This window comes from Asparagus officinalis, chromosome 7, assembly GCF_001876935.1.
Source record: "Asparagus officinalis chromosome 7, Aspof.V1, whole genome shotgun sequence".
Classification (NCBI taxonomy): Eukaryota; Viridiplantae; Streptophyta; class Magnoliopsida; order Asparagales; family Asparagaceae; genus Asparagus; species Asparagus officinalis.
Window position 1 is genome coordinate 133819920 of NC_033800.1, and position 9308 is coordinate 133829227.

A 9308-nucleotide genomic window follows, 5' to 3' on the forward strand; every position below is an offset into this window, starting at 1 on the left:
TGGTTGCATTGAATCCGGGTGATGACGTGGAGGTTGAGAGCGTGAGAGAGAGAGAGAGAGAGAGAGAGAGGGATCTAATAGAGAGACGGAGATAGAGAGAGAGTGAAGAGATTGGGCTTTTGACGAACAGGGGTTTGGAAGAGGAGTGAGAAAGAGGACGAGTTTTTACGGTAGAAATTGGAGGAGGAGGGGCTTCTTGGTTTTGGTTTTCGTATGAGAAGAGCAAAGGGATTATTTGAGCGACGACGCGAGAGAGAGGCGGACGAGGGGAGAGAAAGAGAGAGGGAGTAGAAGTAAAGAACAAAAAAGTATTCGGGGGCTATTTTTGACGTGTCTTTAAGGTGGGGGCAGACGCTAGCGTGCGCCTTTCCTTCGTGAAAATGCGTTGGCTCTCTGCATCTGGTGCCCGATTCCTCGACTAAAATGTACGACAAGAAAGAGATAATTAATTTGTTAGAGGGATTAATCACTGCCTTATCTGCCGATGAAAATTCTATGGGAGCCTCTTGTGAAATTATTTCATGAACTAAATTGAACGTGTGATGAGCTGCAGAATACGAAAAATTATTCTTTAGAGATAATGTGAGTTTTTATCAGACCAGTTCTTTTTAATTTACATGAGAAGCACACAGAAATATTTTTTAAAGTTATGCTTCTACTATGAAAATGGGTCAACCAAAATAGTCGGGTCTTGATGTTGTACTGAATAATTATGCGTTGGAGGTTTGACTTATCCATGAAAGATTCATTGATTCGCCTCGTTCAAAATTTACTGGTTCGATTTCTCGATGGGCCCCCCAGGAAGGAAGGAATGTAACTCACTCACCTTTCGAGTGTCATCTTGATGCGGTGGGAGTCATCTGTTCGAGCATGATTATCCGCAAATTCAATGTGAGTTTTTCCATTTTCACGACTCGTCAGGAGTTGACATGATAGGTTAGAAATGGCTATATTGCTCGCGGAGTTCGAGCCCTTGGATCATGCTTTCGTTGGTTGATGAGCTAACTGATGCTGGACACTCTCCGATCATCCCAAAAGTCAGGAAGTGAAGATTAATTTGTATAAAACAATAAGCTGGACGAAATCCCATCCTGGTGCATTATTTTGCGTTCGTTCAGGCGAACGCCAGAAAGAGGGAACACGTACCAAAGTCACCCCAAACTCAAATCAGTTGTCGTTGCTGACGCGTTTAGAGAGGGGCCGTGCTGATTCTTCCCAAAAATTCTCGACGCTCGACTGCACTGACTCCCTGGGCAAAACACAAAGAGCGAAGACCAAAAAAGCCCTTACGAGATAACCGGTTGCAGTACTGGAATACAACACAAAGGTCCCTGGCCGATCCATGCTATCATGTTTGCATCAAACGTTCAACCAACTCACCAGCAATTATCCAGTAATCTCGATGATGAAACCCAAATGCCGAAATAAAAAGAACCCCATTTTCGAGCCACTAAATAAGGTATCATAACGCGCACAATCTAGCAAAACAGCCAGTTCGAATAATTCCTTCCCATATATACCACAATCAATCGCTAAATATGAAAGTTTATAACCCCCGTCATCAATCGACCAATCTGTTGGAGTGTGAGAAGATGAACCTGCAAACTCGTATTTGTCATTTCAACAAATCACGGAAGAAACAACTGTATTTGCAACCATTGCGGTAAGTAACCCCATTAGAACAGTATGGCATCAACACTATTTTACATGAACCCTATAGCTGATTTCAGACAGGAACGGCAATAGAATGCTAGAAAATATATACTCTCTTTCAATTTTACTTAGGGGCAAAAAAAAAAGAAAAAAGAAAAAAGAAGCGAATGTTGCTGGAACACGAGTACGTGAGCAAAAACTGCCTATATATATATTATGGGTACCATAAACTCCTTTTGCTTTCATACTGAATCCATCCAGAGTAATATCTTCATCTATGTGTCCAAGGAGCTAATATTGTTTCCTGGGAGGGTACTGATCATTAATCTCCTCAACTATGCAGTTATATGTACGTTGAGGACCTGACAAGACCTTTGAAACGCGATCAAAATGGAAAGCGAGGCACAAGCTAATCCTGAGGTCCTGAACACTTGCTCACCAATCCAACGGAAGAAATAAGAAGAAAAAAATGCTGAAATAGTTTCATACTGTTGTAATCTTGTTGTTATATCTACATACATCACATATCATAAGTAAGAATCGAACATGAAATGTAAGAGTAAATAAATAGAGAAGAGAAGAGATAGGGAGAAAGTGATAATCTCATTTTATTCATCCTCATTTCTCCATACATTTTGTCTTCCATGGATTACATTATATAGATGTGGAAGAGAATACTAAAAGTCACAAGTAGGTGAAGAGACTTCTTCTAGTAATGTCCACATTCATTGTATTTATATTTACAACACTCCCCCTTGGACATTACTACATGATGTCAATGCCTCGTTAAAAACCTCGCTAGAAAAACCCAGTGGGAAAAAAAACTAGTCGAGAAAAAGAGTACATGACATACATACATTATTTCTGTTACATCAGTTGTCTCGTTAAAAACCTTTCGCTAAGAAAAACCATGTAGGACAAAAACTTAGCAAAGGAAAAAAAAGTACAACTATAGATCTTCGGGATCCAAACTTGTGTTGCATTAGTTGCCTTATTAAAAACCTTTAGCTAAGAAAACCCTTTGGGACAAAACTTAGCAAAGGGAAAAAGAGTACAACTATAGTCCTTCAAGGCGCAATCTTCGGGATTGCATTGAAAATTCGCTCCCCCTGATGATGACAATCTTCTGAGTCTATGCTAAGAAAAACCCAGTGGGAGAAAACTTAGCTAAAAGGGGCAAAATATGATAATAGACCTTCAGGGCCCAATCTTCAGGATTGTTCTTTAGGAATTTGCTCCCCCTGAAGAAGATAGTCTTCCAAGTCTATGCATATTGTGAACATATTTCTCATAAGTTGATGTAGGCAGAGATTTAGTGAACAAATCTGCAAGATTGTCACTTGAGCGACCTTTTTCGATGGTGATTTCGCCATTCTTTTGGAGCTCATGTGGATAAAAGAATTTTAGAGTAATATGTTTTGTCATGGTTCCTTTTACATATCCACTGCTCATTTGTGCAACACAAGCTGCATTGTCCTCATAAAGGACAGTGGGGGTAATATCATCTTTCGCTAGACCATACGAGCCACAAATATGTCGTATCAACAATTTTAATCATACACATTCTCGTGAGGCCTTATATAAAGCAATAATATCTGAGTGGTTAGAAAAAGTAGTCACCATGTTCTGCTTAACAGACCTCTAAGAAACGACAGTACCACCACAGAGAAAAACATAACCAGTCTGGGATCTGGCGTTATGGGGATCAGACATGTAGCCAGCGTCCTAATACCACCAATATCATATATTGGTTTCTTTTATAAAATAGTCCAAGATCTTTTGTACCTTAAAGATAGCGAAGGAAATGTTTAACGTGGCCGAGACAAAACTTGGTTTTTCCCAAGTCTTTCATTTCAAACTCCGTCTTTAGGCATGAGCTAGCTTCTGTAAGCTCCTTGTGCGTTCCAATAACATTTATATCATTAATATAGATTGATATAATAAAGAATCCATTTTCGAATTTCTTTATAAACACACAAGGGCATACATCATTATTTGCATATCTCCTCTTCAGGAGGAACTCACTCAGTCGGTTATACCACATTCTACCCGACTGTTTCAAGTCGTATAACGATCTTTATAATTTAATGCTATACATGTTGCGATTCTTGTTTTCTCTTAATTCAGGAATTTTAAGTCTATCAGAGACTTTCATATAAAAGACTCATATAAAAATATGGTCATGACGTACATATGCTGCATATATAAATTCATAGTTTCTGTCATATTAACTTGCGGAATGTAATACAATCACTAATAGGAGAATATTTTACATCTAAATCGATGTCGGGTCTCTGCGTGAACCCATTTAGCTATGAATCTCGCTTTATATCTCACCACACCTTACAATTCTCATTTATTTTTCTTACGAAGACCCATATATATATATATATCCTGCAGGGATATATGAACTACAGGTTCAAAATACTTTAGCGAGTTCAGCTCAGCCTCAATTGCCACTTTCCATCTCACCTAGTCCGAATGCTTCAAGCACTCTATTACCAACTTAGGTTCTGGATCCAGATTATTTTCGGAGATAGTAAGAGCAACTGTAGAGGCAACTATGTTGTCGACAACTTTTATATTTCTATTATATATTTCTCCTTTTTCACAAATTCGTGGCCACTTCAAAGCTTATTTTATGTCAACCAAATCCTCGTCATTTCCCTTAACAATTGGATTTGGCTGTTCCGCATCTCCAGTATTGTGATTATCAAGTGCACGTGTAATTTACTGGAGATTCCATCTTCAGGATGAACCTCTTCCGGAGGTTATGGGAGTGACTGTCTTTCTATATAGAATTTAGTTTGCCGCGAACTTTTATCTTTTTCATATGCTTCTAGCACAGTATGCTTCTGGCATACCAAATCATCAATGATATACTCAACATGAATAAGGGGCTTAGTCATTCTTTTCTTAGCAGATTATCATGTGAACTTCTGGTTCAGTTTGACTAGTACGTGGATATAAATATTGAAGATCTTTTTCACCAATAGAATATCTTGACATTATTTTGTATTTTGGGCACTAATCTCCCCCTAATGTCGAGAATCGATCTTCAATAAAAATGCAGTCAGCGTACCAAATTATAAATTGATCCCCTAACATGGGCCATAGGTACTAAATTATTGACGGAGTTTCATAAATAATGTATGTACCTTCACCGAGGTCCCATAGAGGTACGCTATGGTGGTGATATAGAAACATGGACTGCAAATAAAGAATACGCAGATGGGAAATGTTTCACTTCTACACCACGTATTAGATAAAGGGGGAAAATTGTGATATGCAGTTGGTCGGATTTGGTTTGAATGCCCCATTTAATTTAAGAAAATCCGACGAATCATATTTTGCCCAAGATGACCCAATCGCTCATGCCAGAGTTTAAAAGAATTTGGGTCCCTAAATCTCAAACTTATCGCAACATGGTGTATTTTAGGTCAGACAAATTCTAAAATATACACATATGAATAAAAACCGCATAGGTTCACAAGAATTTAAAGCAAAATCAAGATAAATTAAAATTGTCTGACAAATGCATATAATCCAAATATAGAAAAACCAAATAGTTTTCCTTGACCACCTCAATAAGATCTACTACCTCCCCCTCGTCCGAGCTTATGAATTTGAATTATGACATGTGCTTCAGCCACTATGACTGAACCAATTAAACTTGCATTATGGTTTCTCACAACAGCTGGTTGTGTTTTTAACAACTACTAATACAAGGATTAGTTCATAATACTTTTAGTTGTACTATTGTAAGAGTACAAGGTTACTTGTTGAATTGTATTCAGTCGAGGGTTTAAAATCCAAAAATGGCTATAAGATAAGATCTCCTACTATGTTTATAGCCTCCCCCTTGTCCACGCGTATAAGTAATTTTCTGAATTGTAGCATGTGCTACAAACACAACTCGTAAGCCAACTAGTCTGACATTGTGATTTCTAATCATCAATTGATTGTGCTTCTCTGCGACTACTAATCAATTCAGAATGCTAAGTACAATTCTTTATCATGTACTGCTGCTGGAGTACAATATTATTTGCGTGGAATAGGGAAAAGAATTTTTTGATCAATTTTATCATTGTCTGTAATGTTTTTATCATTGTCTGTAATGTTCTGCTTACAGAGTTTCAGCTGCTAGATAATTTGGTACAGAGCTGAATCATATTTAGTCATGTATTTGAAATCCAAAAAGTTCTGATTCAGTCTGCCAGTTGCGTTTGAGGGAAGATTATTGGTTTCCATAGATCAAAGCGATCCTTCAGGGATTGCCCAGAAAAGTGAATACTTTTTCAGTGAGGTATTAATTTTTCACGTCTTAATTGATAGAGAGAAAATTTAAAGTGTTTGTCTTCTGGACAAAGATACTTAAAGAATCAAGAGATATAATCGTGCAAAAATCACAAGGGTGTCCAGTAAAAATGAACGTTCGAGGCCAAAGACAAGTAATAATTACTATTATATATCACAGTGCACTAATCATGGGGATGAAAGATTAGTACATGAGAAATTAGAAATATTCACATTTTAATAAGATCACACATAATCACCAAAATCAAGTATGAAAAAGTCGAACATGAAATACATCATAAATGTTTTCGGATGTGCAGTTTATGTTCCAATATCACCATCCAAGGATTAGAAACATTATACAAGCATGGCATTTTATGCTGAACAATGGAAGATATAAGTGTCAATATAAATAAGAGAAGAATAGATTTTGCAAATATCTCTTACCACCAACGGACGATTACGAACCGGCTAGCTAGAGCACTCAGTTCCTAATATAATTATGCACATTGTAATTAATACATCACAGAAAAAGGGAATGCATGAATATTCCAAATGTCGTTCTCATTTCCAACAAGACATAGCTCTTCGTCTTACCAATGGCAATCTTATACGCTAATAGTCAAAGTAAGTGTAAGGGAAAAGTTTACATGCAACACCTCTAACTCACTTAAAATAAATGTTAAATTACTTTTAATTTTGTAGTATGTAAAATAACCAAGTACAAAGTTTCTTTTCAATCCAGACAACAAGCACAAGTAAGTTATTTTAATGTCTAATATTGCAGATAATAGCATCACTTGATTGTATAAAGAAGCAATTAAGTACCCCCGGGTGAACTAGTAAGAATGAAATGAATTTTGACTTTAGTTCCTAATAACAAGAATCATTTATATAATCTCAAGGAGTTCACTTTTTGTCATGCATCTGTTGAAAACAACGAATTAAAAAAAAACTGGCTTTGTAAGGAAATAAACAATAAGATCCTCTACAACAACAAAAAACTTCAATTTGAAACTGTACATACATATATTGAGCAAAATATGATTGTTTTTGTTTCATAATCTAGTTTGCCATTTTTCAAACATCTATTACAATATTATTATTATTTTATATTCTTAAGTAGAACAATCTGAAATTATGCAGGTGCTAGTTTCCAAAAACCATGGGCCAAGTTCAATAGATTATATCTTTCAACAAGTAATAATTATGGTCTTCGGGAAGGGGAAAATTATGGTCTTCATATGAGAGGCTTTCAAACTTATTCAACAATATTAACTCCTAATTATGATAATATTTGACCTCAATCTTTTGCTTTTTCCACAAAAACTCAATTGAAAATCAAATAGGTCACATGGTACGGTCAACAAATTACTCCACTTCGGCTCAAACTCAATTTAGCTAATTAATGGAGATAGAATTAATGCAAGACATTCACCTTATACATAAAAAGGCTGTGCTTATTGCTCACTGGTTAGTGAAAATTTTCATGCTAATGCAAACTTTCACAACAGTACTTAGCCAGCATATATACATATTCTAACTGCATGCTCATAAAATAGGGAAGAGTACTAATTAACCTTGAGGTTTTGTGCAGATATCAAAATAACCCTTATCTTTAAGGCAAATACTTTATCCCGAAATATAAAATAAAAGATATGCTAGAGAAGAATAGATTTTGCAAATATCTCTTACCACCAACGGACGATTACGAACCGGCTAGCTAGAGCACTCGTGCTGATAACGTGTTGTAATCTTGTTGTTATATCTACATACATCACATATCATAAGTAAGAATCGAACATGAAATGTAAGAGTAAATAAATAGAGAAGAGAAGAGATAGGGAGAAAGTGATCATCTCATTTTATTCATCCTCATTTCTCAATCCTCGTCATTTCCCTTAACAAATAATTTGTTTGAAACTAATCCAAATTCAATCAGGATATCATTAGTAGTTAGTTCTATTCATAAGAGTTTACTACTACTAGGAATTGGTTCATATATCTTATCTATAGTATTTAGTTGTTTTATCTTTAGAAGCTCATGTCATATTAGAATTCTTGTAATATTAGATTGCTAAACTTTTTAAGTAGTTACTGTCGCAAGTTATTGTAGCTAAAAATTAATTAAGCCTAAGATTAACAAAATCTTGTTTGCCTACAACCCTTCATATACTTTATATGTTTATTTGAGTTTTAATAGTGTTTTTGATTCAACAGTGGTATCAGGGCCATGAACAATCTAAACGGGACGACATTGCATTCTATTCTTATATTGGATGGGAAGAATTATCACCGATGGAGAGTGCAGATCATGAAGGTGTTATTTAAATATCAAGATAAATTGGGTGTCATATAGAACAGAGTTCCCGATCTCGTAGATAGCACAAGTGAAGCCGAGAAGAAAGCCTGCGGTGAGATCAAGAAGAAGGATCGAAAGGTGTTATTCTATTAGAGTATGCAAGCCGCGGAAGATAAAAGTTAAACAATCAAGAAACCCCAAATCTACCAAGCAATCAAGACAAACAGCAAACAACAAGATTTAACATGGTTCCACGCGATCAAGATGATCCGTGTACCCACGGGGAGAAGGGGGAAGATATTTTTTTAGAAGAGATTACAAGAGGTTAAAACTACACACCCCTAACAATGATGGAATATAGATCTCTCTTTTTTCTTGTTGTTATTAAACCCATAGATTGATACAATATATGTAGAGATTGGTTTTTCTCAATCCTATTAGAACTCTAACTTGAATCCTAATTGGATTTCCCAGTTCAATTAATTCCTTCAATCCAATCCTAATTAGGATAATATAACTAATCCTAATTAGAGTCCAAACCCAATCATGCTTCTTAATTGATTTGAGTCATCACGAACTCAACAATCACCACCTTGACTCACATCACGTTGAATCAATCCTTCGCGAAGATTTTTCAAAATCAACCCCTACTTTATACAACTCCCTCCCAAGGGTATTTCTCTAAAATTACTTTTGAAGAACGTGGATGAAGTCTATAGATGCTTTGAACTTCTCCACTGGAATGACATTTGTCATCATATCCGCCAGATTATTCTTTGTACTGATTATAGGCGTCAAAATTACCTATAAGTCCCCGAACACAGCTCGAGACGATGAGCCGTGGAGCGATGAAATGTCAGACGACGTGTTGACGAGCCGTCAAAACAACAAAGCGGCAAACCATTGATGACGTAGTAACAAGCCACCAAAACGGCAAAGCAAGGGAATGTGCGCTCACCGACCACCTCCAAATGGCCTGCGTACTCACTGGATACCTTCAAGTGGCCCGCGTACTCACCGACCACCTCCTTCAACTTGCCTGCATGCTCGTCAGCCA